The following is a 26,868-nucleotide window of genomic DNA, read 5'->3' as shown; positions in this document are numbered from 1 at the left end:
GAAAACATGACTTTGTGTGGCTCACTTATAGGGAGACGAGACAAATAGCCCTGCTGTTTTCTGAAAGATGCTTCAGAAATTGTTCAAAATGTCTCCTGGCCACTCAGGCTCGTTGGTCTAGGGGTATGATTCTCGCTTTGGGTGCGAGAGGTCCCGGGTTCAAATCCCGGACGAGCCCATCCTGTGGAAGTTTTCAGGCTGCTTGTCATATAGGAGCCTTTCTTCTTTTCAATGCTATAAGACGCTGTGTATGTCGAGAAGGTTCCTTACCCTGCACGCTATTTTCCACTTTTGACATGATAAAGGAGTGCAGGACTTCGTTGCAACTGCTTTTCTGGGCTGGACCAGCAGTGTAGGAACATTACATGCAAAGTGTTTTTCTAGTGTCATTTCAGGATATGGTTTCCAAATCGCCTCTTGGAAAAAAAGTGGTCCTCATTCCTGTCTTCCAAAGAAAGAGAGACCGGGTAAGGAGAGCCCAACTTTGAGCTTCAAGGACGTTGGCCTTTAGTCTGTGCATTCCAACCCAATACATGCCAACAAGATTCCTGAGGTAGTGGCTGTTTCTGTAGTGTAGTGGTTATCACGTTCGCCTTACACGCGAAAGGTCCCTGGTTCGAGACCGGGCAGAAACAGCAGCTTGCTGTTTTTCACAGTGTTTGCATTTACTGGCTCACTTTATAGGAAAGCTGAGATAATAGAGGCTGTCTATTCCTCACCAGCCTGACGTAGTGTGCTCCAGAGATCTCAGTGACAGCTCGAAAAGAGAAGTGACGATAGCTTGCGCCATTCGCTTGCTTGCACTTTGCTCTGTAGGGTGGGCCTACTTCATGAAAGCAAGGCATGAGAGCAGAAATGCTTCTCTTGTCCTCACCACGAGCAGACACCTAAAGCAAACAAACTGTCTGAAGGACAGAGGCTTTTTAATTTCTTGTTTGATGACGGTCATGAAAAAGACAGCAATCATATTGCAGAACAGAGCAGCATGTACTGGCTAGCTGCCACTAACCCCTGGAGCTGTGTCAGAGGTGACTCTTGTGTGGCTCGTTGGTCTAGGGGTATGATTCTCGCTTAGGGTGCGAGAGGTCCCGGGTTCAAATCCTGGACGAGCCCTTTTTAGAGGTAAACATACAAACCCTACTAAAATTGCACTATGCCTGACTATTTCTCGTTATACTGGGTGCATTGTTGCACAACATATTTCTAACCTCAGAAGAAAAATGGATCACCATGCTTTATCTGCCTACCTGCTTAGTCTCAGTGTGTCCCAGGTGATGCTTTCCCAAGCTGTACTCGCTGGCATTTAGGCATCAGATATTTGCCTGTCGATGCCTGCACAAGTGAGTTTTGAATACGTCTAATTGCAAGCATGTTGGATGATATCTCTGAGGTTTTCACACTTGTTCTGCACATTCTGAGCCGCTGCTGATACAGCAGAATAGAAGTAGGGTGAAGGCTTGAGAGAAACTTTCCTCTAACAGTGGAAAGCACCAAGGTAGTTTCTGTAGTGTAGTGGTCATCACGTTCGCCTAACACGCGAAAGGTCCCCGGTTCGAGACCGGGCAGAAACACTGTGCATTGGATGCTTTTTTTGTGCACACTCTAAAACCTTATTATCTCAATGCAAGTTTAAGAAGAGGTGGTCTTTGAACACAGTGAGCCGTGAGAACATTTCTTTACCTTTGCAGACGAAACAAAGTGATCTCCATCGATCATCTGGGGGTTGTTCTTGGGCCTATTTTTATTTTATTTAAGCTATGTTGTATTGTTGGGGCCTTTACACCTGTGACATTGCTGTGAACGTTGTAAGTGGAAACGTTGGCAGGTGCAGACAGAAGAGTCAGAACTAAGCACACCCTGAGCCGTCAGGATGGCCGAGTGGTCTAAGGCGCCAGACTCAAGAGAGCTTGATCTTCAGTGATGCTGAGCCTTCTGGTCTCCTCATGGAGGCGTGGGTTCAAATCCCACTTCTTACAGGTCCCTTTTACACCCTTAAGTCTTCCTAATTTTTGCAGTGCATTCCCCAGACACACCACAATATTTGCAGGAACCTGTAGTAAATAAAGAGAAATCCACCAGGCTGGGCCCTCAATCACAATTCCATGTATTTCTGAAAGGGACACCTCAGGCACACCTTCCATTACATTTGCACTCCATCACAGTAACTGCCATGCTGGGTTTCGAAATAAGCATTTGATCCCATCATTTGTTGTGAGGCTCTCCTGCCACCTTTTGGGCAGAGAAGGCAGTGTTCCTGGAACAACACAGGCAGACATGTTCAACAGGGCTTCCTGGTTATGTGGGAGGAGCAGATTGCCAATGGTCCCCCCTTGCAAATTCTAATTTACATAAGGAAGACAGAGAGGTAGCTGGGAGTAGGCACTACACACGGACATTGCACTCCCTCTTGTGATTTGCAGCCAATTCTAGATTGAGTCGGAGGAAAGGAGGAGACTCGCCCAACAATGGCCATACTGGGAAGTCAGCCACTCTGGGTCTCCCAGGTGAATGTTTCAGGCCTGTGAGCCACTCATATAAATCTCGCCTGATCGAGCCTGATCGAGCGCTGAGCGAGCGCGTTTGAATGCAAATATCAAACACCACTTTCTCAGGTGCAAGAAATGGTGGGCCCTTCATTGCTTCTGGTGTGGAAGTCTATGGAGCAAGGGTCCAGGACTTGCAGAGGAGTACAAGTGCCAGAAAGTGCTTGCTGTTCTCATCTGTGCCTTTTTACTGCTCACTGGCCGATAGGAGATTGGCTGCCCCCTTCCTTGCTGGAGTGAAAAAACAACAACTTGAGAGAAAACATGACTTTGTGTGGCTCACTTATAGGGAGACGAGCCAAATAGCCCTGCTATTTTCTGAAAGACGCTTCAGTAATTGTTCAAAATGTATCTTGGCCACTCAGGCTCGTTGGTCTAGGGGTATGATTCTCGCTTTGGGTGCGAGAGGTCCCGTGTTCAAATCCCGGACGAGCCCATCCTGTGGAAGTTTTCAGGCTGCTTGTCATATAGGAGCCTTTCTTCTTTTCAATGCTATAAGACGCTGTGTATGTCGAGAAGGTTCCTTACCCTGCACGCTATTTTCCACTTTTGACATGATAAAGGAGTGCAGGACTTCGTTGCAACTGCTTTTCTGGGCTGGACCAGCAGTGTAGGAACATTACATGCAAAGTGTTTTTCTAGTGTCATTTCAGGATATGGTTTCCAAATCGCCTCTTGGAAAAAAAGTGGTCCTCATTCCTGTCTTCCAAAGAAAGAGAGACCGGGTAAGGAGAGCCCAACTTTGAGCTTCAAGGACGTTGGCCTTTAGTCTGTGCATTCCAACCCAATACATGCCAACAAGATTCCTGAGGTAGTGTAGTGGTTATCACGTTCGCCTTACACGCGAAAGGTCCCTGGTTCGAGACCGGGCAGAAACAGCAGCTTGCTGTTTTTCACAGTGTTTGCATTTACTGGCTCACTTTATAGGAAAGCTGAGATAATAGAGGCTGTCTATTCCTCACCAGCCTGACGTAGTGTGCTCCAGAGATCTCAGTGACAGCTCGAAAAGAGAAGTGACGATAGCTTGCGCCATTCGCTTGCTCGCACTTTGCTCTGTAGGGTGGGCCTACTTCATGAAAGCAAGGCATGAGAGCAGAAATGCTTCTCTTGTCCTCACCACGAGCAGACACTTAAAGCAAACAAACTGTCTGAAGGACAGAGGCTTTTTAATTTCTTGTTTGATGACGGTCATGAAAAAGACAGCAATCATATTGCAGAACAGAGCAGCATGTACTGGCTAGCTGCCACTAACCCCTGGAGCTGTGTCAGAGGTGACTCTTGCGTGGCTCGTTGGTCTAGGGTTATGATTCTCGCTTAGGGTGCGAGAGGTCCCGGGTTCAAATCCCGGACGAGCCCTTTTTAGAGGTAAACATACAAACCCTACTAAAATTGCACTATGCCTGACTATTTCTCGTTATACTGGGTGCATTGTTGCACAACATATTTCTAACCTCAGAAGAAAAATGGATCACCATGCTTTATCTGCCTACCTGCTTAGTCTCAGTGTGTCCCAGGTGATGCTTTCCCAAGCTGTACTCGCTGGCATTTAGGCATCAGATATTTGCCTGTCGATGCCTGCACAAGTGAGTTTTGAATACGTCTAATTGCAAGCATGTTGGATGATATCTCTGAGGTTTTCACACTTGTTCTGCACATTCTGAGCCGCTGCTGATACAGCAGAATAGAAGTAGGGTGAAGGCTTGAGAGAAACTTTCCTCTAACAGTAGAAAGCACCAAGGTAGTTTCTGTAGTGTAGTGGTCATCACGTTCGCCTAACACGCGAAAGGTCCCCGGTTCGAGACCGGGCAGAAACACTGTGCATTGGATGCTTTTATGAACACACTCTAAAACCTTATCATCTCAATGCAAGTTTAAGAAGAGGTGGTCTTTGAACACAGTGAGCCGTGGGAAACTTTCTTTACCTTTGCAAGACGAAACAAAGTTATCTCCATCCATCATCTGGGGGTTGTTCTTGGGCCTATTTTTATTTTGTTTAAGCTATGTTGTATTGTTGGGGCCTTTACACCTGTGACATTGCTGTGAACGTTGTAAGTGGAAACGTTGGCAGGTGCAGACAGAAGAGTCAGAACTAAGCACACCCTGAGCCGTCAGGATGGCCGAGTGGTCTAAGGTGCCAGACTCAAGAGAGCTTGAACTTCAGTGATGCTGAGCCTACTGGTCTCCTCATGGAGGCGTGGGTTCATATCCCACTTCTGACAGGTCCCTTTTACACCCTTAAGTCTTCCTAATTTTTGCAGTGCATTCCCCACACACACCACAATATTTGCAGGAACCTGTAGTAAATGAAGAGAAATCCATCAGGCTGGGCCCTCAATCACAATTCCACGTATTTCTGAAAGGGACACCTCAGGCACACCTTCCATTACATTTGCACTCCATCACAGTAACTGCCATGCTGGGTTTCGAAATAAGCAGTTGATCCCATCATTTGTTGTGAGGCTCTCCTGCCACCTTTTGGGCAGAGAAGGCACTGTCTCTGCAACAACACAGGCAGACATGTTCAACAGGGATTCCTGGTTATGTGGGAGGAGCAGATTGCCAATGGTCCCCCCTTGCAAATTCTAATTTACATAAGGAAGACAGAGAGGTAGCTGGGAGTAGGCACTACACACGGACATTGCACTCTCTCTTGTGATTTGCAGCCAATTCTAGATTGAGGCAGGAGAAAAGGAGGAGACTCGCCTAACAATGGCCATACTGGGAAGTCAGCCACTCTGGGTCTCCCAGGTGAATGTTTCAGGCCTGTGAGCCACTCATATAAATCTCGCCTGATCGAGCGCTGAGCGAGCGCGTTTGAATCCAAATATCAAACACCTCTTTCTCAGGCACAAGAAATGGTGGGCCCTTCATTGCTTCTGGTGTGGAAGTCTATGGAGCAAGGGTCCAGGACTTGCAGAGGAGTACAAGTGCCAGAAAGTGCTTGCTGTTCTCATCTGTGCCTTTTTTCTGCTCGCTGGCCGATAGGAGATTGGCTGCCCCCTTCCTTGCTGGAGTGAAAAAACAACAACTTGAGAGAAAACATGACTTTGTGTGGCTCACTTATAGGGAGACGAGCCAAATAGCCCTGCTGTTTTCTGAAAGCCGCTTCAGAAATTGTTCAAAATGTCTCCTGGCCACTCAGGCTCGTTGGTCTAGGGGTATGATTCTCGCTTTGGGTGCGAGAGGTCCCGGGTTCAAATCCCGGACGAGCCCATCCTGTGGAAGTTTTCAGGCTGCTTGTCATATAGGAGCCTTTCATCTTTTCAATGCTATAAGACGCTGTGTATGTCGAGAAGGTTCCTTACCCTGCACGCTATTTTCCACTTTTGACATGATAAAGGAGTGCAGGACTTTGTTGCAACTGCTTTTCTGGGCTGGACCAGCAGTGTAGGAACATTACATGCAAAGTGTTTTTCTAGTGTCATTTCAGGATATGGTTTCCAAATCCCCTCTTGGAAAAAAAGTGGTCCTCATTCCTGTCTTCCAAAGAAAGAGAGACCGGGTAAGGAGAGCCCAACTTTGAGCTTCAAGGACGTTGGCCTTTAGTCTGTGCATTCCAACCCAATACATGCCAAGAAGATTCCTGAGGCAGTGTCTGTTTCTGTAGTGTAGTGGTTATCACGTTTGCCTTACACGCGCAAGGTCCCTGGTTCGAGACCGGGCAGAAACAGCAGCTTGCTGTTTTCCCCAGTGTTTGCATTTACTGCCTCACTTTATAGGAAAGCTGAGATAATAGAGGCTGTTTATTCCTCACCAGCCTGACGTAGGGTGCTCCAGAGATCTCAGTGACAGCTCGAAAAGAGAAGTGATGATAGCTTGCGCCATTCGCTTGCTCGCACTTTGCTCTGTAGGGCCTACTTCATGAAAGCAAGGCATGAGAGCAGAAATGCTTCTCTTGTCCTCACCACGAGCAGACACTTAAAGCAAACAAACTGTCTGAAGGACAGAGGCTTTTTAATTTCTTGTTTGATGACGGCCATGGAAAAGACAGCAATCATATTGCAGAACAGAGCAGCATGTACTGGCTAGCTGCCACTAACCCCTGGAGCCGTGTCAGAGGTGACTCTGGCGTGGCTCGTTGGTCTAGGGGTATGATTCTTGCTTAGGGTGCGAGAGGTCCTGGGTTCAAATCCCGGACGAGCCCTTTTTTTAGAGGTAAACATACAAATCCTACTAAAAATGCACTATGCCTGACTATTTCTCGTTATACTGGGTGCATTGTTGCACAACATATTTCTATCCTCAGAAGAAAAATGGATCACCCTGCTATATCTGCCTACCTGCTTAGTCTCAGTGTGTCCCAGGTGATGCTTTCCCAAGCTGTACTCGCTGGCATTTAGGCATCAGATATTTGCCTGTCGATGCCTGCACAAGTGAGTTTTGAATACGTGTAATTGCAAGCATGTTGGATGATATCTCTGAGGTTTTCACACTTGTTCTGCACATTCTGAGACGCTGCTGATACAGCAGAATAGAAGTAGAGTGAAGACTTGAGAGAAACTTTCCTCTAACAGTAGAAAACAGCAAGGTAGTTTCTGTAGTGTAGTGGTCATCACGTTTGCCTAACACGCGAAAGGTCCCCGGTTTGAGACCGGGCAGAAACACTGTGCATTGGATTCTTTTATGAACACACTCTAAAACCTTATCATCTCAATGCAAGTTTAAGAAGAGGTGGTCTTTGAACACAGTGAGCTGTGGGAAACTTTCTTTACCTTTGCAAGACGAAACAAAGTTATCTCCATCCATCATCTGGGGGTTGTTCTTGGGCCTATTTTTATTTTGTTTAAGCTATGTTGTATTGTTGGGGCCTTTACACCTGTGACATTGCTGTGAACGTTGTAAGTGGAAACGTTGGCAGGTGCAGACAGAAGAGTCAGAACTAAGCTCACCCTGAGCCGTCAGGATGGCCGAGTGGTCTAAGGCGCCAGACTCAAGAGAGCTTGATCTTCAGTGATGCTGAGCCTTCTGATCTCCTCATGGAGGTGTGGGTTCAAATCCCACTTCTGACAGGTCCCTTTTACACCCTTAAGTCTTCCTAATTTTTGCAGTGCATTCCCCACACACACCACAATATTTGCAGGAACCTGTAGTAAATGAAGAGAAATCCACCAGGCTGGGCCCTCAATCACAATTCCATGTATTTCTGAAAGGAACACCTCAGGCACACCTTCCATTACATTTGCACTCCATCACAGTAACTGCCATGCTGGGTTTCGAAATAAGCAGTTGATCCCATCATTTGTTGTGAGGCTCTCCTGCCACCTTTTGGGCAGAGAAGGCACTGTCTCTGCAACAACACAGGCAGACATGTTCAACAGGGATTCCTGGTTATGTGGGAGGAGCAGATTGCCAATGGTCCCCCCTTGCAAATTCTAATTTACATAAGGAAGACAGAGAGGTAGCTGGGAGTAGGCACTACACACGGACATTGCACTCTCTCTTGTGATTTGCAGCCAATTCTAGATTGAGGCAGGAGAAAAGGAGGAGACTCGCCTAACAATGGCCATACTGGGAAGTCAGCCACTCTGGGTCTCCCAGGTGAATGTTTCAGGCCTGTGAGCCACTCATATAAATCTCGCCTGATCGAGCGCTAAGCGAGCGCGTTTGAATCCAAATATCAAACACCTCTTTCTCAGGCGCAAGAAATGGTGGGCCCTTCATTGCTTCTGGTGTGGAAGTCTATGGAGCAAGGGTCCAGGACTTGCAGAGGAGTACAAGTGCCAGAAAGTGCTTGCTGTTCTCATCTGTGCCTTTTTTCTGCTCGCTGGCCGATAGGAGATTGGCTGCCCCCTTCCTTGCTGGAGTGAAAAAACAACAACTTGAGAGAAAACATGACTTTGTGTGGCTCACTTATAGGGAGACGAGCCAAATAGCCCTGCTGTTTTCTGAAAGCCGCTTCAGAAATTGTTCAAAATGTCTCCTGGCCACTCAGGCTCGTTAGTCTAGGGGTATGATTCTCGCTTTGGGTGCGAGAGGTCCCGGGTTCAAATCCCGAACTAGCCCATCCTGTGGAAGTTTTCAGGCTGCTTGTCATGTAGGAGCCTTTCTTGTTTTCAGTGCTATAAGACGCTGTGTATGTCGAGAAGGTTCCTTACCCTGCACGCTATTTTCTACTTTTGACATGATAAAGGAGTGCAGGACTTCGTTGCAACTGCTTTTCTGGACTGGACCAGCAGTGTAGGAACATTACATGCAAAGTGTTTTTCTAGTGTCATTTCAGGATATGGTTTCAAAATCGCCTCTTGGAATAAAAGTGGTCCTCATTCCTGTCTTCCAAAGAAAGAGAGACCCGGTAAGGAGAGCCCAACTTTGAGCTTCAAGGACGTTGGCCCTTAGTCTGTGCATTCCAACCAAATACATGCCAAGAAGATTCCTGAGGTTGTGTCTGTTTCTGTAGTGTAGTGGTTATCAGGTTCGCCTTACACGCGAAAGGTCCCTGGTTCGAGACCGGGCAGAAACAGCAGCTTGCTGTTTTTCACAGTGTTTGCATTTACTGGCTCACTTTATAGGAAAGCTGAGATAATAGAGGCTGTCTATTCCTCACCAGCCTGACGTAGGGTGCTCCAGAGATCTCAGTGACAGCTCGAAAAGAGAAGTGAAGATAGCTTGCGCCATTCGCTTGCTCGCACTTTGCTCTGTAGGGTGGGCCTACTTCATGAAAGCAAGGCATGAGAGCAGAAATGCTTCCCTTATACTCACCACGAGCAGACACTTAAAGCAAACAAACTATCTGAAGGACAGAGGCTTTTTAATTTCTTGTTTGATGACGGCCATGGAAAAGACAGCAATCATATTGCAGAACAGAGCAGCATGTACTGGCTAGCTGCCACTAACCCCTGGAGCCGTGTCAGAGGTGACTCTTGCGTGGCTCGTTGGTCTAGGGGTATGATTCTCGCTTAGGGTGCGAGAGGTCCCGGGTTCAAATCCTGGACGAGCCCTTTTTTTAGAGGTAAACATACAAATCCTACTAAAAATGCACTATGCCTGACTATTTCTCGTTATACTGGGTGCATTGTTGCACAACATATTTCTAACCTCAGAAGAAAAATGGATCACCCTGCTATATCTGCCTACCTGCTTAGTCTCAGTGTGTCCCAGGTGATGCTTTCCCAAGCTGTACTCGCTGGCATTTAGGCATCAGATATTTGTCTGTCGATGCCTGCACAAGTGAGTTTTGAGTACGTCTAATTGCAAGCATGTTGGATGATATCTCTGAGGTTTTCACACTTGTTCTGCACATTCTGAGACGCTGCTGATACAGCAGAATAGAAGTAGAGTGAAGACTTGAGAGAAACTTTCCTCTAACAGTAGAAAACAGCAAGGTAGTTTCTGTAGTGTAGTGGTCATCACGTTTGCCTAACACGCGAAAGGTCCCCGGTTTGAGACCGGGCAGAAACACTGTGCATTGGATGCTTTTATGAACACACTCTAAAACCTTATCATCTCAATGCAAGTTTAAGAAGAGGTGGTCTTTGAACACTGTGAGCTGTGGGAAACTTTCTTTACCTTTGCAAGACGAAACAAAGTTATCTCCATCCATCATCTGGGGGTTGTTCTTGGGCCTATTTTTATTTTGTTTAAGCTATGTTGTATTGTTGGGGCCTTTACACCTGTGACATTGCTGTGAACGTTGTAAGTGGAAACGTTGGCAGGTGCAGACAGAGGAGTCAGAACTAAGCACACCCTGAGCCGTCAGGATGGCCGAGTGGTCTAAGGCGCCAGACTCAAGAGAGCTTGATCTTCAGTGATGCTGAGCCTTCTGGTCTCCTCATGGAGGTGTGGGTTCAAATCCCACTTCTGACAGGTCCCTTTTACACCCTTAAGTCTTCCTAATTTTTGCAGTGCATTCCCCACACACACCACAATATTTGCAGGAACCTGTAGTAAATGAAGAGAAATCCACCAGGCTGGGCCCTCAATCACAATTCCATGTATTTCTGAAAGGAACACCTCAGGCACACCTTCCATTACATTTGCACTCCATCACAGTAACTGCCATGCTGGGTTTCGAAATAAGCAGTTGATCCCATCATTTGTTGTGAGGCTCTCCTGCCACCTTTTGGGCAGAGAAGGCACTGTCTCTGCAACAACACAGGCAGACATGTTCAACAGGGATTCCTGGTTATGTGGGAGGAGCAGATTGCCAATGGTCCCCCCTTGCAAATTCTAATTTACATAAGGAAGACAGAGAGGTAGCTGGGAGTAGGCACTACACACGGACATTGCACTCTCTCTTGTGATTTGCAGCCAATTCTAGATTGAGGCAGGAGAAAAGGAGGAGACTCGCCTAACAATGGCCGTACTGGGAAGTCAGCCACTCTGGGTCTCCCAGGTGAATGTTTCAGGCCTGTGAGCCACTCATATAAATCTCGCCTGATCGAGCGCTGAGCGAGCGCGTTTGAATCCAAATATCAAACACCTCTTTCTCAGGCGCAAGAAATGGTGGGCCCTTCATTGCTTCTGGTGTGGAAGTCTATGGAGCAAGGGTCCAGGACTTGCAGAGGAGTACAAGTGCCAGAAAGTGCTTGCTGTTCTCATCTGTGCCTTTTTTCTGCTCGCTGGCCGATAGGAGATTGGCTGCCCCCTTCCTTGCTGGAGTGAAAAAACAACAACTTGAGAGAAAACATGACTTTGTGTGGCTCACTTATAGGGAGACGAGCCAAATAGCCCTGCTGTTTTCTGAAAGCCGCTTCAGAAATTGTTCAAAATGTCTCCTGGCCACTCAGGCTCGTTGGTCTAGGGGTATGATTCTCGCTTTGGGTGCGAGAGGTCCCGGGTTCAAATCCCGAACGAGCCCATCCTGTGGAAGTTTTCAGGCTGCTTGTCATGTAGGAGCCTTTCTTGTTTTCAGTGCTATAAGACGCTGTGTATGTCGAGAAGGTTCCTTACCCTGCACGCTATTTTCTACTTTTGACATGATAAAGGAGTGCAGGACTTCGTTGCAACTGCTTTTCTGGACTGGACCAGCAGTGTAGGAACATTACATGCAAAGTGTTTTTCTAGTGTCATTTCAGGATATGGTTTCAAAATCGCCTCTTGGAATAAAAGTGGTCCTCATTCCTGTCTTCCAAAGAAAGAGAGACCCGGCAAGGAGAGCCCAACTTTGAGCTTCAAGGACGTTGGCCCTTAGTCGGTGCATTCCAACCCAATACATGCCAACAAGATTCCTGAGGTAGTGTCTGTTTCTGTAGTGTAGTGGTTATCAGGTTCGCCTTACACGCGCAAGGTCCCTGGTTCGAGACTGGGCAGAAACAGCAGCTTGCTGTTTTTCACAGTGTTTGCATTTACTGGCTCACTTTATAGGAAAGCTGAGATAATAGAGGCTGTCTATTCCTCACCAGCCTGACGTAGGGTGCTCCAGAGATCTCAGTGACAGCTCGAAAAGAGAAGTGAAGATAGCTTGCGCCATTCGCTTGCTCGCACTTTGCTCTGTAGGGTGGGCCTACTTCATGAAAGCAAGGCATGAGAGCAGAAATGCTTCTCTTATCCTCACCACGAGCAGACACTTAAAGCAAACAAACTGTCTGAAGGACAGAGGCTTTTTAATTTCTTGTTTGACGACGGCCATGGAAAAGACAGCAATCATATTGCAGAACAGAGCAGCATGTACTGGCTAGCTGCCACTAACCCCTGGAGCCTTGTCAGAGGTGACTCTTGCGTGGCTCGTTGGTCTAGGGGTATGATTCTTGCTTAGGGTGCGAGAAGTCCCGGGTTCAAATCCCGGACGAGCCCTTTTTTTAGAGGTAAACATACAAATCCTACTAAAAATGCACTATGCCTGACTATTTCTCGTTATACTGGGTGCATTGTTGCACAACATATTTCTATCCTCAGAAGAAAAATGGATCACCCTGCTATATCTGCCTACCTGCTTAGTCTCAGTGTGTCCCAGGTGATGCTTTCCCAAGCTATACTCACTGGCATTTAGGCATCAGATATTTGTCTGTCGATGCCTGCACAAGTGAGTTTTTAGTACGTCTAATTGCAAGCATGTTGGATGATATCTCTGAGGTTTTCACACTTGTTCTGCACATTCTGAGACGCTGCTGATACAGCAGAATAGAAGTAGGTTGAAGACTTGAGAGAAACTTTCCTCTAACAGTAGAAAACAGCATGGTAGTTTCTGTAGTGTAGTGGTCATCACGTTCGCCTAACACGCGAAAGGTCCCCGGTCTGAGACCGGGCAGAAACACTGTGCATTGGATGCTTTTATGAGCACACTCTAAAACCTTATTATCTCAATGCAAGTTTAAGAAGAGGTGGTCTTTGAACACAGTGAGCCGTGGGAAACTTTCTTTACCTTTGCAAGACGAAACAAAGTTATCTCCATCCATCATCTGGGGTTGTTCTTGGGCCTATTTTTATTTTGTTTAAGCTATGTTGTATTGTTGGGGCCTTTACACCTGTGACATTGCTGTGAACATTGTAAGTGGAAACGTTGGCAGGTGCAGACAGAAGAGTCAGAACTAAGCACACTCTGAGCCGTCAGGATGGCCGAGTGGTCTAAGGCACCAGACTCAAGAGAGCTTGATCTTCAGTGATGCTGAGCCTTCTGGTCTCCTCATGGAGGCGTGGGTCCAAATCCCACTTCTGACAGGTCCCTTTTACACCCTTAAGTCTTCCTAATTTTTGCAGTGCATTCCCCACACACACCACAATATTTGCAGGAACCTGTAGTAAATGAAGAGAAATCCACCAGGCTGGGCCCTCAATCACAATTCCATGTATTTCTGGAAGGGACACCTCAGGCACACCTTCCATTACATTTGCACTCCATCACAGTAACTTCCATGCTGGGTTTCGAAATAAGCAGTTGATCTCATCATTTGTTGTGAGGCTCTCCTGCCACCTTTTGGGCAGAGAAGGCACTGTCTCTGCAACAACACAGGCAGACATGTTCAACAGGGATTCCTGGTTATGTGGGAGGAGCAGATTGCCAATGGTCCCCCCTTGCAAATTCTAATTTACATAAGGAAGACCGAGAGGTAGCTGGGAGTAGGCACTACACACGGACATTGCACTCTCTCTTGTGATTTGCAGCCAATTCTAGATTGAGGCAGGAGAAAAGGAGGAGACTCGCCCAACAATGGCCATACTGGGAAGTCAGCCACTCTGGGTCTCCGAGGTGAATGTTTCAGGCCTGTGAGCCACTCATATAAATCTCGCCTGATCGAGCGCTGAGCGAGCGCGTTTGAATCCAAATATCAAACACCTCTTTCTCAGGAGCAAGAAATGGAGGGCCCTTCATTGCTTCTGGTGTGGAAGTCTATGGAGCAAGGGTCCAGGACTTGCAGAGGAGTACAAGTGCCAGAAAGTGCTTGCTGTTCTCATCTGTGCCTTTTTTCTGCTCGCTGGCCGATAGGAGATTGCCTGCCCCTTCCTTGCTGGAGTGAAAAAATAACAACTTGATAGAAAACATGACTTTGTGTGGCTCACTTATAGGGAGACAAGCCAAATAGCCCTGCTGTTTTCTGAAAGACGCTTCAGAAATTGTTCAAAATGTCCCCTGGCCACTCAGGCTCGTTGGTCTAGGGGTATGATTCTCGCTTTGGGTGCGAGAGGTCCCGGGTTCAAATCCCGGACGAGCCCATCCTGTGGAAGTTTTCAGGCTGCTTGTCATATAGGAGCCTTTCTTCTTTTCAGTGCTATAAGACGCTGTGTATGTCGAGAAGGTTCCTTACCCTGCACGCTATTTTCTACTTTTGACATGATAAAGGAGTGCAGGACTTCGTTGCAACTGCTTTTCTGGGCTGGACCAGCAGTGTAGGAACATTACATGCAAAGTGTTTTTCTAGTGTCATTTCAGGATATGGTTTCAAAATCGCCTCTTGGAATAAAAGTGGTCCTCATTCCTGTCTTCCAAAGAAAGAGAGACCGGGTAAGGAGAGCCCAACTTTGAGCTTCAAGGACGTTGGCCCTTAGTCTGTGCATTCCAACCCAATACATGCCAAGAAGATTCCTGAGGTAGTGTCTGTTTCTGTAGTGTAGTGGTTATCACGTTCGCCTTACACGCGCAAGGTCCCTGGTACGAGACCGGGCAGAAACAGCAGCTTGCTGTTTTTCACAGTGTTTGCATTTACTGGCTCACTTTATAGGAAAGCTGAGATAATAGAGGCTGTCTATTCCTCACCAGCCTGACGTAGGGTGCTCCAGAGATCTCAGTGACAGCTCGAAAAGAGAAGTGAAGATAGCTTGCGCCATTCGCTTGCTCGCACTTTGCTCTGTAGGGTGGGCCTACTTCATGAAAGCAAGGCATCAGAGCAGAAATGCTTCCCTTATACGCACCACGAGCAGACACTTAACCCTTTCGATGCTGGTGACGAGCTCAGCTCGTCATGATGCACGGTTGAGCTGTGCTGATGACGAGCTGAGCTCGTCATGAATACAGGCTAGGAGCAATTTCCAGCACTGGGGGGGAATACGCCCAACAGCCATGTGGTTAAAGCAAACAAACTATCTGAAGGACAGAGGCTTTTTAATTTCTTGTTTGATGACGGCCATGGAAAAGACAGCAATCATATTGCAGGACAGAGCAGCATGTACTGGCTAGCTGCCACTAACCCCTGGAGCCGTGTCAGAGGTGACTCTTGCGTGGCTCGTTGGTCTAGGGGTATGATTCTTGCTTAGGGTGCGAGAGGTCCTGGGTTCAAATCCCAGATGAGCCCTTTTTTTAGAGGTAAACATACAAATCCTACTAAAAATGCACTATGCCTGACTATTTCTCGTTATACTGGGTGCATTGTTGCACAACATATTTCTAACCTCAGAAGAAAAATGGATCACCCTGCTATATCTGCCTACCTGCTTAGTCTAAGTGTGTCCCAGGTGATGCTTTCCCAAGCTGTACTCGCTGGCATTTAGGCATCAGATATTTGTCTGTCGATGCCTGCACAAGTGAGTTTTGAGTACGTCTAATTGCAAGCATGTTGGATGATATCTCTGAGGTTTTCACACTTGTTCTGCACATTCCGAGCCGCTGCTGATACATCAGAATAGAAGTAGGGTGAAGACTTGAGAGAAACTTTCCTCTAACAGTAGAAAACAGCAAGGTAGTTTCTGTAGTGTAGTGGTCATCACGTTTGCCTAACACGCGAAAGGTCCCCGGTTTGAGACCGGGCAGAAACACTGTGCATTGGATGCTTTTATGAGCACACTCTAAAACCTTATTATCTCAATGCAAGTTTAAGAAGAGGTGGTCTTTGAACACAGTGAGCCGTGGGAAACTTTCTTTACCTTTGCAAGACGAAACAAAGTTATCTCCATCCATCATCTGGGGTTGTTCTTGGGCCTATTTTTATTTTGTTTAAGCTATGTTGTATTGTGGTGGCCTTTACACCTGTGACATTGCTGTGAACGTTGTAAGTGGAAACGTTGGCAGGTGCAGACAGAAGAGTCAGAACTAAGCACACCCTGAGCCGTCAGGATGGCTGAGTGGTCTAAGGCGCCAGACTCAAGAGAGCTTGATCTTCAGTGATGCTGAGCCTTCTGGTCTCCTCATGGAGGCGTGGGTTCAAATCCCACTTCTGACAGGTCCCTTTTACACCCTGAAGTCTTCCTAATTTTTGCAGTGCATTCCCCACACACACCACAATATTTGCAGGAACCTGTAGTAAATCAAGAGAAATCCATCAGGCTGGGCCCTCAATCACTATTCATTGTATTTCTGGAAGGGACACCTCAGGCACACCTTCCATTACATTTGCACTCCATCAAAGTAACTGCCATGCTGGGTTTCGAAATAAGCAGTTGATCCCATCATTTGTTGTGAGGCTCTCCTGCCACCTTTTGGGCAGAGAAGGCACTGTCTCTGCAACAACACAGGCAGACATGTTCAACAGGGCTTCCTGGTTATGTGGGAGGAGCAGATTGCCATGGTCCCCCCTTGCAAATTCTAATTTACATAAGGAAGACAGAGAGGTAGCTGGGAGTAGGCACTACACACGGACATTGCACTCTCTCTTGTGATTTGCAGCCAATTCTAGATTGAGGCAGGAGAAAAGGAGGAGACTCGCCCAACAATGGCCATACTGGGAAGTCAGCCACTCTGGGTCTCCCAGGTGAATGTTTCAGGCCTGTGAGCCACTCATATAAATCTCGCCTGATCGAGCGCTGAGCGAGCGCGTTTGAATCCAAATATCAAACACCTCTTTCTCAGGCGCAAGAAATGGTGGGCCCTTCATTGCTTCTGGTGTGGAAGTCTATGGAGCAAGGGTCCAGGACTTGCAGAGGAGTACAAGTGCCAGAAAGTGCTTGCTGTTCTCATCTGTGCCTTTTTTCTGCTCGCTGGCCGATCGGAGATTGGCTGCCCCCTTCCTTGCTGGAGTGAAAAAACAACAACTTGAGAGAAAACATGACTTTGTGTGGCTCACTTATAGGGAGACGAGCCAAATAGCCCTGCTGTTTTCTGAAAGACGCTTCAGAAATTGTTCAAAATGTCTCCTGGCCACTCAGGCTCGTTGGTCTAGGGGTATGATTTTCGCTTTGGGTGCGAGAGGTCCCGGGTTCAAATCCCGGACGAGCCCATCCTGTGGAAGTTTTCAGGCTGCTTGTCATATAGGAGCCTTTCTTCTTTTCAGTGCTATAAGACGCTGTAGGAAGGTACCTCCTGACTATGGTTGCCCCCAACTTTTTGCCCTGTGTTTTAGCTGGTTTTTGACATAGTCGACCTGGGGCCCTGCCAATCAGGACCCCAGGCCTACTGCTCTCTCTGTAAAATGGATTCCATGTACCCTAGGTACATTTCCAATTGGTACTGGGCCACCTTATCAGACCCTGTAACTCAGGGCATAGGTGTACCCAGGGCCTACCAGGGGCTGAAGCATGTATTATGCCACCCCTGGCTGGCCTCCTAAATTTGACACAACTGGCTGCATGACAGCTGGGGCAAAGTCGTGTAATCACCCTTTGCTATAGATATAGTATACCTATATCTAACCCTAAAATGGACACACAGATTCCTATCAGTCACTCCTATGGCAGGCCTTAACAATCCTGAAGGCAGAGTGCTTGGAATCGTGTGAGATGGTGCTCTGGCATGAGCTGAGCCTGTCTGCAGCTTGCGGAACCAAGTCCTAATAGCTGTTCCATGATATCGCATACCATATACTCTTAAGTGCATTATAATCCTCGCGGTTAAATGCTATCTTTGGTATTGCTTTATCAAAATATGTCGAGTAAGGTGTCATACGAATTGGAATACTAACCCCTTGCCAATTCTGGCGACGGGGTTAGCATTCCACCCTTCTAGAGGGACACGACATGTATGTAACTGTGAACCCCGGTTAAAGTTAAACGAAGCCTCAGCTCCACAAAATGGATGCTGCCACCACAGACACGAGTCTGACCCCCTGCAGCTGGGAGTCCTTCCAGCGAGGGGAGCCTGGACAAAGGGTTTCCTGTCAGGGGCGGTGCTAGCACCGTCCCAGACATGGTTTTGTGTATCCTGGGTAGGCAGGGCTTTACAGGAAGGTGACTGCTGAGTGGCACCCCGGTGCTCACTACACATAGGCCGGTCAGGACCAGTTCCAGGGGCACACCAGCCCCTGGCCTGGAGAAAGTCCGGCATGGCAGAGGGGTGTAACCACCCCCCTCCTAGTCCCACCCATAGGCAGGACCTAGTCACCGGGTCAGCCCCCTTTTTTAGTATAAAGATGGGAGCGGGCCCCCTGTTAAAATTAGATCATCTTTGGAATCAAGACACAACTTTCTGCGAAAGACATCAAGATTTCCTTCTTCAAGATTCTCCCTTGTGGCTAAGGAGTAGTCACCCTGCATCAAGCGGGCACCATCCTAAGAACACTGCGGTCTGCTGCAAGTCCTTCTTCACGAATCCGACGACCCAGCTCGACGAGACCCGGCTTCCCTGGCACCTCTGACCTCTACTCACCTCTACAGCAAAGCTGAGAACTGTGAGTGCGACGAGACCTCGAGGGACCGACGATCGCCAAGACTGCACGACTTCTTTGCAACAAGCCCACCGTGTGCTCCACTGGTGAGTGCTTTGGGGTCCGAGAAGCCCCAACCCTGAGCAGCTCCAGCACCGAAGATCAGCCCTCCAGCATCTCCACGATCTGCGTGGGGCCCTTCTGCTTTTGCGTGCTCACCGCGCTGTGTGGCTACTAGCCGGCTGGCTTGTGGCCTTCTTCACGATGCCCGACGACATCACTGCTGCTGGTCTGGTTGCTCCAGACTGGCCCTTGCTTCCTTCTTCAAGAGAGGCACCCCGGACCCTCCTGGTCCACTCCAGACGCCATTTTGAGTCCACCGCGTGGGCTTGAATTTGCCAAGGCTTTGTTGCCCAGTCCTGGGTCCGGCGACGCCGACAGCTTCATCCATCGTGGGACAGCTCGCTCCTCCATCCTGGTCGCTGACAACGCCTCCTGGTCCGTGAGATCTGCGAGCACAGCGTCACCCACTCACCTAGTCGAGGAGACTACCATCCGGTGCCCTCCTGGTGCCACCTGACTACTGGCTAGTAGTCTCGAACTTGGTCCCCTCTGCTTTCAGGTGTCATCTTCCTTCGATCCAGGCTTGGATCCATCGAACTTTCTTCACTGGTCGCCTGCCAGCAACTTCTTTCTTCCAGGCTCCTGGTCCGTCTACGAGGATTCCCGACGTCTTTTGAGACCTATGCAGCTGCAGCCCCTGGGCTAGGTAACTTCGGCATTTTGGTGCCCCAGCATAGCCTCACTATCCAAGGGTCAGAATCCACTTTCGTTTTCCTCCTACCAGGTCGGGTTCGCCCGAGAACACTAACTGTGTCATTAGTAGCTACCATAGACTTTGTCCCGCATCACGCGTGAGAGTGCACACTCTGCACCCGAGTCCCCTGGGTCTCCTAGAAGTAATCTGAAGATTCTATAGTCAAGATCTAGCGATTCCAAAGCCTATTAGTACTGTACTTACCTGCTAGTAATTTCACATTCCACTTTCAGAGTATATGGTTTTCCGTGCCCCTCGGGCATTTGTATATACTGTGCTAACTTAAGTATTTTCGTAAGAGTTTTGTTTTGTGCTTAGTACCCTGTCCTCATAAAGAGTACAGGGCTGTTGTGATTCTTAATAAATATCTTGTTTATTTTCATAACACTTGTGTGGTGTCCTTTCACTTGGTATTCAAGGGGTATATGTGTGGTATAACAGCTGGCTTAACACGCCCTCTCGAGTCTTTAGCCTTAGACTGCTCGTATCCACGCTACTAGGATAGCTGGTCTATAAGGTTGACTTACAACCAATCATCAATAAGGGTTGCTGGAATGATACATAGTGTTCACTAGAATAGTGAGCACTGCATATCAGGCCACCTTCTCACATTGGTGAGCAGCGGTTGGGATTTGAGCTTGCTGTTGTTTTACCACACGTATCCTAAGAATATCTTGTTGAAAGATCACATAAGTACTGATAGGTACATATAACTTAGCTTAGAATACTCTGAGTTCTACTGAACCAGCTGTTGCAGCTCCTCAAGGCTTAGCACACCTTGGCTGCAACTCTTAGCAAGGGATCAGTAGGCAAACACATAGTGTAGGTAGGTGCATCACTTACACCACACTAGAAACAGTATGTCAGACAAAGGAGGAAACTCTGAGTCTCCCCTTGTGTCAGTGGACCCTCCACAGGTCCCCACTTCCAGATATACTGTTCTTAGCTTCCATGAGTTACGACAGGTGTGTACCTCTAGGAAGATAAGACAGGGGTCTAACCCCACAACTTCCTTTCTGATTGGTCTCTTAGAGACTTATGATGCCAGAAAAGCTGAGAAACTTCGTAGCTCTTCTAATCCAGATGGAAGCATGCCTCCCCTTGAGGGAACCAGAGGAGACCCTGACCTAATCCACCTCTCAGCTGAGACTGAAGAGGGGGAGGAGGATGAGGATCCCTCTGGGGATGAGGCAGATAAGGGACAGGTAGAAGTCGGCAGACTAACCAGGTCCAACTTAAGCAGACATGAGATTGGTGCTGGGGGACCCCTGGGGCCACTCTCAGGTCAGATTAACATTGGGAATGGACGAGCTAGATCTCTATCAAGAGGCTCTGGCAGATCTATTCAAACCAATGGCTCTCAACGCTCTTCTCACAGAGGGATGACTTCCCCTCAGAGGAGAGTGTATGAAGCTAAAGAAGGGCAGTCAATCTGAGGATTGAAAGGGAAGAACTTGCCCTGGCCAAAGAGAGGCTTGCCTTTGCTAGAGAGCAACAGTTAAGTGGGGTGGTCCCCACTGGTGGCAGCATTGTACCTAGCAATAGGGCAAGGAGTTTTGATACAAAGCACCTGAATAAGATAGTGCCCCCCTTTAAACAAGGGGATGACATCCACAAATGGATTACTGCTTTGGAGAGGGCCTGCACTGTGCAGGGTGTTCCCCAAAGTCAGTGGGCAGCTATCTTGTGGCTCTCCTTTGATGGTAAAGGTAGAGATAAGCTCCTCACTACTAGAGTTGAGGATGCTAACAATTACCAAATCCTGAAGAATACACTGGTTGATGGGTTTGGTTTAACCACTGAACAATACAGGATGCTGTTCAGAGACACCCAGAAAACTCAGTCTCAGGATTGGACTGACTTTGTTGATTGTGCCACTAAGGCTTTTGAAGGCTGGCTACTGGGTAGTAAGGTTACTGATTTTAAAGGATTGTACAATCTAATTATGAGGGAGCAAATCTTAAGTAATTGTCAGAACCAGTTATTACACCAGCACCTGGTAGACTCTGATCTGACCTCTCCACAGGAATTGGGTAAGAGGGCAGACAAATGGGTCAGAACCAGGGTCAGGCCTAAAAACCAGGGTGGTGACCAAAAGAAGGAATCAACCAAGCCTCAAGAGAAGGGTGGGGATAAATCCACAGAGAAGACTTCCCCAGGGCCCCAAAACTCCAACAAGGGTGGTGGGTCCCAGAACACTCCTTCAGAACAGAAGAAACCTTATTGCCATACCTGTAAACAGGTGGGCCATTACAAAAGTGATGCCAGTTGCCCTAAAAATGGCAATAAGGGAAATATGCCCCCAGGTAATACTCCTAAACCTCCTATTACCACTAGTGGTAATCCCCCAGGTGGTGGGAGTGCCCCCAAGAATGTGGTGGGCATTACTTTGGGCAATCAGGAGGACTATGGCCTAGCCAGGTCCCCTGACCACACTCTTGTCTGTGAGACTGGCATGGGGTTTGCCAACTTCACTACTGGACCCCACATTTTGGGAAAGTATAGACAAGAGGTCATAGTGAATGGTCAGAAAGTTGAGGCATTCAGAGACACAGGGGCCAGCATCACCATGGTGATTGACCATCTGGTCCCCTCTGCTCAACTGACCCCTGGTTTTACTTATCAGGTGACAGACATTCATGGAGTGAAGAGAAGGCATCCCATGGCAGTAGTCAAGCTCAGCTGGGGTAATGTCACAGGGCCCATGAGAGTGGCAGTGACAGATAACCTACCTGTAGATTGCTTACTGGGAAATGACCTGGAACTCTCAGCATGGGCTGAGGTGGAGCAAGAAACTCACTCCAGAATGATAGGCCTATCCAGACAGCTTAGTGGGGCAGTAATAGCTACAGCCCCAGTCCAAGCACCATTCCTCCCTGAAAAGGTTGGAAGGGCAGTGGTAGCCACTGCCCAGGCTCAGACAGACTTTCCAGAACAGGATAGGAGGGCTGTGACAGTCACAGCCCAAACACAAACTGAGTGCCCTCCTGAAAAGGTTGGCAAGGTTGAAATGGTCTCAGCCTCTACTCAAACAGATAGTGAGGTTGTGAAGCCTGAAACAATGGATCACTCCACTCAAACAGAGAGCACTGAGGAGGAAGAAGAGTCTTCCCCCTCCCAGACACTAGGTGAGAGCCAGCCTCCTCAGGGAACTGACTCTACCCCTGTTGAAGGAACTGCCCCAGAGGTAGTCAGGCCTAGCCTGGCAGTGCCCCTGATGGCAGTGGACCCTTCCCAGGTGGGACCCAGTCTGGAGCAGGTAACCTGCACCTCTCTACCCTGCCTCAGTCAGCCCAGGGCTGTGGAGGTCAGGGAGGCCAGTGGTGGACCCCAAAGAGCCCCCTGTCCAAAAGAACCCCTTAATCAGCAGATTAGGATCACTGAAGCTGGTAAACCTAGCCAAGTGAAAATAAAACAGACTCCTGAGGGATCCCCCTTAAAAGTAGTTAGGGACCTCCCACAGCTGGACACTGTTGGGCACAGCCAAACCTGGGGCCTAAAAACCCCAAACCTGACCTGTCCCTACAGTAAGCCAGACAGAGGGACTCAGCCTCCAGCTTTAGGTAGCCAGAGGCTGACCCTGAGAGCTCAGTGCATCTCAGCTAAAGAAAGAAAGGCACACATGATGAATGGTGATTGGAGGACGTTGAGCTCAAAGGTAGAGGAGCCTCACTTCAGTACTCCATCCCAGCATCAGCCTTTTCCTTTCCCAAGACACACCAGAGACAGAGATTCCCTATGGTGGAGACCCTCAGATACCCTTAGGGTGAGGGGTTGCCTAGTGGACCATGACACAGGGGGAAACCAAGCCAGAGCTGGTCCTTCCTTATATGGCCACTTAGGTAATAGAGGCTTACCTGGACAAGGATAGCCTTATCTCCTTTCGTTTGGGGGGGGGGGGGTTGTGTAGGAAGGTACCTCCTGACTATGGTTGCCCCCAACTTTTTGCCCTGTGTTTTAGCTGGTTTTTGACATAGTCGACCTGGGGCCCTGCCAATCAGGACCCCAGGCCTACTGCTCTCTCTGTAAAATGGATTCCATGTACCCTAGGTACATTTCCAATTGGTACTGGGCCACCTTATCAGACCCTGTAACTCAGGGCATAGGTGTACCCAGGGCCTACCAGGGGCTGAAGCATGTATTATGCCACCCCTGGTTGGCCTCCTAAATTTGACACAACTGGCTGCATGACAGCTGGGGCAAAGTCGTGTAATCACCCTTTGCTATAGATATAGTATACCTATATCTAACCCTAAAATGGACACACAGATTCCTATCAGTCACTCCTATGGCAGGCCTTAACAATCCTGAAGGCAGAGTGCTTGGAATCGTGTGAGATGGTGCTCTGGCATGAGCTGAGCCTGTCTGCAGCTTGCGAAACCAAGTCCTAATAGCTGTTCCATGATATCGCATACCATATACTCTTAAGTGCATTATAATCCTCGCGGTTAAATGCTATCTTTGGTATTGCTTTATCAAAACATGTCGAGTAAGGTGTCATACGAATTGGAATACTAACCCCTCGCCAATTCTGGCGACGGGGTTAGCATTCCACCCTTCTAGAGGGACACGACATGTATGTAACTGTGAACCCCGGTTAAAGTTAAACGAAGCCTCAGCTCCACAAAATGGATGCTGCCACCACAGACACGAGTCTGACCCCCTGCAGCTGAGAGTCCTTCCAGCGAGGGGAGCCTGGACAAAGGGTTTCCTGTCAGGGGCGGTGCTAGCACCGTCCCAGACATGGTTTTGTGTATCCTGGGTAGGCAGGGCTTTACCGGAAGGTGACTGCTGAGTGGTACCCCGGTGCTCACTACGCATAGGCCGGTCAGAACCAGTTCCAGGGGCACACCAGCCCCTGGCCTGGGGAAAGTCCGGCATGGCAGAGGGGTGTAACCACCCCCCTCCTAGTCCCACCCATAGGCAGGACCTAGTCACCGGGTCAGCCCCCTTTTTTAGTATAAAGATGGGAGCGGGCCCCCTGTTAAAATTAGATCATCTTTGGAATCAAGTCAAGTCAAGTCAAGTCAAAGAATTTATATAGCGCACTACATACCCAAAGGGTCTCAAGGCGCTTAGGGAGGGGAGGAGGATTACTTGTCAAATATCCACATTTTAAGTTGCTTTCTGAATGCTAGGTGGTTCTGGGTAAGGCGAAGGTAAGTGGGGAGTGAGTTCCATGTTTTAGCAGCCAGGTAAGAGAAGGATCTGCCTCCCATGGTGGTCTTGTTGATGCGAGGAACAGTGGCGAGGGCTTGGCTGGAGGAACGTAGTTGGTGGGAGGGGGTGTAGAAGGACAGTCGTGAGTTGAGGCATTCTGGTCCGATGTCGTAGAGAGATTTGTGTGCGTGGGTTAGCAGTCGGAAAGTGATCCTCTTATTGACGGGTAGCCAGTGGAGGTCTTTCAGGTGACCAGAGATGTGTTCGTTGCGCGGGATGTCTAATATGATCCTGGCTGAGGCGTTTTGGATTCGTTGGAGTTTCTTCTGGAGTTTAGCGGTAGTACCTGCGTAGAGGGTGTTTCCGTAGTCCAGTCGGCTCGTGACCAGAGCATGGGTGACTGTTTTTCTGGTTTCGGTGGGGATCCAGCGAAATGTTTTTTTGAGCATGCGAAGAATGTTGAAGCAGGATGAGGATACGGCGCTGACTTGTCTGTTCATTGAAAGTGAAGAGTCCAGGATAGCGCCTAGGTTCCGTGCGTGGTCTGTCGGGATGGGAGCTTTTCCAAGGGCTTCCGGCCACCAAGAGTCATCCCATGCAGAGGGGGATGTACCTAAGATGAGGACTTCTGTTTTATCTGAGTTCAGTTTCAGACGGCTGTGTTTCATCCATTCGGCAACTTCTTTCATTCCTTCGTGTAGGTTAGTTTTGGCGGTGCTGGGGTCATTGGTGAGAGAAAGGATCAGTTGAGTGTTATCCGCGTAAGAGATGATGTTGAGGTTGTGTTGGCGGGCGATGGCCGCGAGGGGGCTCATGTAAACGTTGAAGAGGGTGGGACTGAGTGAGGACCCTTGAGGTACGCCGCAGATGACTTCAGTAGCCTCTGACTTGAATGGTGGAAGGCGGACTCTCTGGGTTCTTCCGGTGAGGAACGAGGTGATCCATTCAAGTGCTTTTCCTTGAATTCCGATGTTTCTGGGGCGTTGTAAAAGGGTGCTGTGGCAGACTGTGTCGAAGGCTGCAAAGAGGTCGAGGAGGATGAGGGCGACTGTGTCTCCATTGTCCAGTAGAGTTCGAATGTCGTCTGTTGCTGCGATGAGGGCGGTCTCAGTGCTGTGTTTTGCTCGGAAGCCAGATTGTGAGGAGTCGAGGGATTTGTTGGCTTCGAGGAAAGCGGTGAGCTGGTTGTTGACAGCTTTCTCGATTACTTTGGCCGGGAATGGAAGGAGCGAAATGGGGCGGTAATTTTTTAGTTCGGTGGGGTCCGCTGTGGGTTTTTTCAGAAGGGCGGTGAGTTCAGCGTGTTTCCAGCTTTCCGGGAAGGTGGCGGAGTTGAAGGAGCAGTTGATGACGTCTCGGAGGTGCGGTGCTATGACGGAGTCTGCTTTGTTGAAGATGTGGTGAGGACATGGGTCTGTGGGGGATCCTGAGTGGATGGAGTTCATCAGGCGGATGGTGTCCTCAGTGGAGATTGGGTTCCAGTCGTTAAGGGTGTTCAAGGGGGGAGAATGTTCAGTATATGGTTGGGTGGGTTGGTCTCCGGGTTGGTTGTCGAAGCTGTTGTGGATGTCTGCAATTTTGTTGTGGAAGAATGAGGCTAGGGAGTCGCAGAGGGCTTGAGAGGGGGTGATGTCGTTGGAGTTGGCCGAGGGATTGGTAAATTCCTTGACGATGTTGAAAAGTTCCTTGCTGTTGTGGGCGTTGTTGTCAAGTCGATCCTTGAATGCTGTTTTCTTGGCCTTTCGGATTAGTTGGTGGCGTGTGCGGGTGGCGTTTTTGAAGGCGTCCTTGGTGCTGGTGGTTGGGTCTTTTTTCCAGGCCTTCTCGAGGGAGCGACAAAGTTTCTTGGATTTCTTAAGGTCATCGTTGAACCATGAGGCCTTCTTGCTGCCAGGTTTGCTATGACGTTTTTTCAGTGGTGCTAAGGTGTCGGCGGTGTTGGATAACCATAGGGTGAAGTTGGCGGCGGCTTGGTCTGGGTTAGAAGAGTGGGCTGGGGTGTTTAGAAGGAGCGATGAGGAGATCTGGTTGATGGTGATTTTGTTCCAGTTTCTTTGCAGAGTTGGTTGGGGGTGGTTGATGGGTTTCGGCTTGTTGTAGGTGAAGTGAACGCAGCTGTGGTCAGTCCAGAGGAGATCCGTAGTGTGGCTGAAGGAGACATGGTTGCTGGAGGTGAAGATGGGGTCGAGTGTGTGACCTGCGATGTGGGTGGGGGAGGTGACCAGTTGTTTAAGTCCGAGGATGGCAAGGTTGTCCAAGAGGTTGGTGGTGTTGAAAGACATCAAGATTTCCTTCTTCAAGATTCTCCCTTGTGGCTAAGGAGTAGTCACCCTGCATCAAGCGGGCACCATCCTTAGAACACTGCGGTCTGCTGCAAGTCCTTCTTCACGAATCCGACGACCCAGCTCGACGAGACCCGGCTTCCCTGGCACCTCTGACCTCTACTCACCTCTACAGCAAAGCT

The 26,868-nt window shown here is 48.6% G+C and overlaps 28 non-coding genes across 28 annotated transcripts; all 28 read left to right on the top strand.

Annotated features, from left to right (window-relative positions):
* Nucleotides 1-106: 106 nt before the first annotated feature.
* Nucleotides 107-178, top strand: TRNAP-UGG (transfer RNA proline (anticodon UGG)). Its single transcript has one exon. It is a non-coding gene; the product is annotated as a tRNA-Pro (tRNA).
* A 384-nt stretch (nt 179-562) lies between these two features.
* TRNAV-UAC (transfer RNA valine (anticodon UAC)) lies at nt 563-635 on the top strand. The gene has a single exon. It is a non-coding gene; the product is annotated as a tRNA-Val (tRNA).
* A 406-nt stretch (nt 636-1,041) lies between these two features.
* TRNAP-AGG (transfer RNA proline (anticodon AGG)) lies at nt 1,042-1,113 on the top strand. The gene has a single exon. It is a non-coding gene; the product is annotated as a tRNA-Pro (tRNA).
* A 385-nt stretch (nt 1,114-1,498) lies between these two features.
* Nucleotides 1,499-1,571, top strand: TRNAV-AAC (transfer RNA valine (anticodon AAC)). Its single transcript has one exon. It is a non-coding gene; the product is annotated as a tRNA-Val (tRNA).
* A 293-nt stretch (nt 1,572-1,864) lies between these two features.
* Nucleotides 1,865-1,976, top strand: TRNAL-CAA (transfer RNA leucine (anticodon CAA)). The gene is made up of 2 exons: nt 1,865-1,902; nt 1,931-1,976. It is a non-coding gene; the product is annotated as a tRNA-Leu (tRNA).
* A 1,375-nt stretch (nt 1,977-3,351) lies between these two features.
* TRNAV-UAC (transfer RNA valine (anticodon UAC)) lies at nt 3,352-3,421 on the top strand. The gene has a single exon. It is a non-coding gene; the product is annotated as a tRNA-Val (tRNA).
* Nucleotides 3,422-3,827: 406 nt separating this feature from the next.
* TRNAP-AGG (transfer RNA proline (anticodon AGG)) lies at nt 3,828-3,899 on the top strand. Its single transcript has one exon. It is a non-coding gene; the product is annotated as a tRNA-Pro (tRNA).
* Nucleotides 3,900-4,284: 385 nt separating this feature from the next.
* TRNAV-AAC (transfer RNA valine (anticodon AAC)) lies at nt 4,285-4,357 on the top strand. The gene has a single exon. It is a non-coding gene; the product is annotated as a tRNA-Val (tRNA).
* Nucleotides 4,358-4,650: 293 nt separating this feature from the next.
* On the top strand, nt 4,651-4,762 carry TRNAL-CAA (transfer RNA leucine (anticodon CAA)). Its single transcript has 2 exons — nt 4,651-4,688; nt 4,716-4,762. It is a non-coding gene; the product is annotated as a tRNA-Leu (tRNA).
* Nucleotides 4,763-5,684: 922 nt separating this feature from the next.
* TRNAP-UGG (transfer RNA proline (anticodon UGG)) lies at nt 5,685-5,756 on the top strand. Its single transcript has one exon. It is a non-coding gene; the product is annotated as a tRNA-Pro (tRNA).
* A 384-nt stretch (nt 5,757-6,140) lies between these two features.
* TRNAV-UAC (transfer RNA valine (anticodon UAC)) lies at nt 6,141-6,213 on the top strand. Its single transcript has one exon. It is a non-coding gene; the product is annotated as a tRNA-Val (tRNA).
* A 402-nt stretch (nt 6,214-6,615) lies between these two features.
* TRNAP-AGG (transfer RNA proline (anticodon AGG)) lies at nt 6,616-6,687 on the top strand. Its single transcript has one exon. It is a non-coding gene; the product is annotated as a tRNA-Pro (tRNA).
* Nucleotides 6,688-7,074: 387 nt separating this feature from the next.
* On the top strand, nt 7,075-7,147 carry TRNAV-AAC (transfer RNA valine (anticodon AAC)). Its single transcript has one exon. It is a non-coding gene; the product is annotated as a tRNA-Val (tRNA).
* A 293-nt stretch (nt 7,148-7,440) lies between these two features.
* On the top strand, nt 7,441-7,552 carry TRNAL-CAA (transfer RNA leucine (anticodon CAA)). Its single transcript has 2 exons — nt 7,441-7,478; nt 7,507-7,552. It is a non-coding gene; the product is annotated as a tRNA-Leu (tRNA).
* Nucleotides 7,553-8,930: 1,378 nt separating this feature from the next.
* Nucleotides 8,931-9,003, top strand: TRNAV-UAC (transfer RNA valine (anticodon UAC)). Its single transcript has one exon. It is a non-coding gene; the product is annotated as a tRNA-Val (tRNA).
* A 406-nt stretch (nt 9,004-9,409) lies between these two features.
* Nucleotides 9,410-9,481, top strand: TRNAP-AGG (transfer RNA proline (anticodon AGG)). The gene has a single exon. It is a non-coding gene; the product is annotated as a tRNA-Pro (tRNA).
* A 387-nt stretch (nt 9,482-9,868) lies between these two features.
* TRNAV-AAC (transfer RNA valine (anticodon AAC)) lies at nt 9,869-9,941 on the top strand. Its single transcript has one exon. It is a non-coding gene; the product is annotated as a tRNA-Val (tRNA).
* Nucleotides 9,942-10,234: 293 nt separating this feature from the next.
* Nucleotides 10,235-10,346, top strand: TRNAL-CAA (transfer RNA leucine (anticodon CAA)). Its single transcript has 2 exons — nt 10,235-10,272; nt 10,301-10,346. It is a non-coding gene; the product is annotated as a tRNA-Leu (tRNA).
* A 1,378-nt stretch (nt 10,347-11,724) lies between these two features.
* TRNAV-UAC (transfer RNA valine (anticodon UAC)) lies at nt 11,725-11,797 on the top strand. Its single transcript has one exon. It is a non-coding gene; the product is annotated as a tRNA-Val (tRNA).
* A 406-nt stretch (nt 11,798-12,203) lies between these two features.
* TRNAP-AGG (transfer RNA proline (anticodon AGG)) lies at nt 12,204-12,275 on the top strand. The gene has a single exon. It is a non-coding gene; the product is annotated as a tRNA-Pro (tRNA).
* A 387-nt stretch (nt 12,276-12,662) lies between these two features.
* Nucleotides 12,663-12,735, top strand: TRNAV-AAC (transfer RNA valine (anticodon AAC)). Its single transcript has one exon. It is a non-coding gene; the product is annotated as a tRNA-Val (tRNA).
* Nucleotides 12,736-13,027: 292 nt separating this feature from the next.
* On the top strand, nt 13,028-13,139 carry TRNAL-CAA (transfer RNA leucine (anticodon CAA)). Its single transcript has 2 exons — nt 13,028-13,065; nt 13,094-13,139. It is a non-coding gene; the product is annotated as a tRNA-Leu (tRNA).
* Nucleotides 13,140-14,060: 921 nt separating this feature from the next.
* TRNAP-UGG (transfer RNA proline (anticodon UGG)) lies at nt 14,061-14,132 on the top strand. Its single transcript has one exon. It is a non-coding gene; the product is annotated as a tRNA-Pro (tRNA).
* A 384-nt stretch (nt 14,133-14,516) lies between these two features.
* On the top strand, nt 14,517-14,589 carry TRNAV-UAC (transfer RNA valine (anticodon UAC)). Its single transcript has one exon. It is a non-coding gene; the product is annotated as a tRNA-Val (tRNA).
* A 547-nt stretch (nt 14,590-15,136) lies between these two features.
* Nucleotides 15,137-15,208, top strand: TRNAP-AGG (transfer RNA proline (anticodon AGG)). The gene has a single exon. It is a non-coding gene; the product is annotated as a tRNA-Pro (tRNA).
* A 387-nt stretch (nt 15,209-15,595) lies between these two features.
* TRNAV-AAC (transfer RNA valine (anticodon AAC)) lies at nt 15,596-15,668 on the top strand. The gene has a single exon. It is a non-coding gene; the product is annotated as a tRNA-Val (tRNA).
* A 292-nt stretch (nt 15,669-15,960) lies between these two features.
* Nucleotides 15,961-16,072, top strand: TRNAL-CAA (transfer RNA leucine (anticodon CAA)). The gene is made up of 2 exons: nt 15,961-15,998; nt 16,027-16,072. It is a non-coding gene; the product is annotated as a tRNA-Leu (tRNA).
* Nucleotides 16,073-16,993: 921 nt separating this feature from the next.
* On the top strand, nt 16,994-17,065 carry TRNAP-UGG (transfer RNA proline (anticodon UGG)). Its single transcript has one exon. It is a non-coding gene; the product is annotated as a tRNA-Pro (tRNA).
* The last annotated feature ends 9,803 nt before the right edge of the window (nt 17,066-26,868 follow it).

Source organism: Lissotriton vulgaris, chromosome 10 (genome assembly GCF_964263255.1).
Source record: "Lissotriton vulgaris chromosome 10, aLisVul1.2, whole genome shotgun sequence".
NCBI classification, from domain to species: domain Eukaryota; kingdom Metazoa; phylum Chordata; class Amphibia; order Caudata; family Salamandridae; genus Lissotriton; species Lissotriton vulgaris.
Note: the sequence above shows the minus strand (reverse complement) of the source record. Positions and strands in the feature narration are given on the sequence as shown.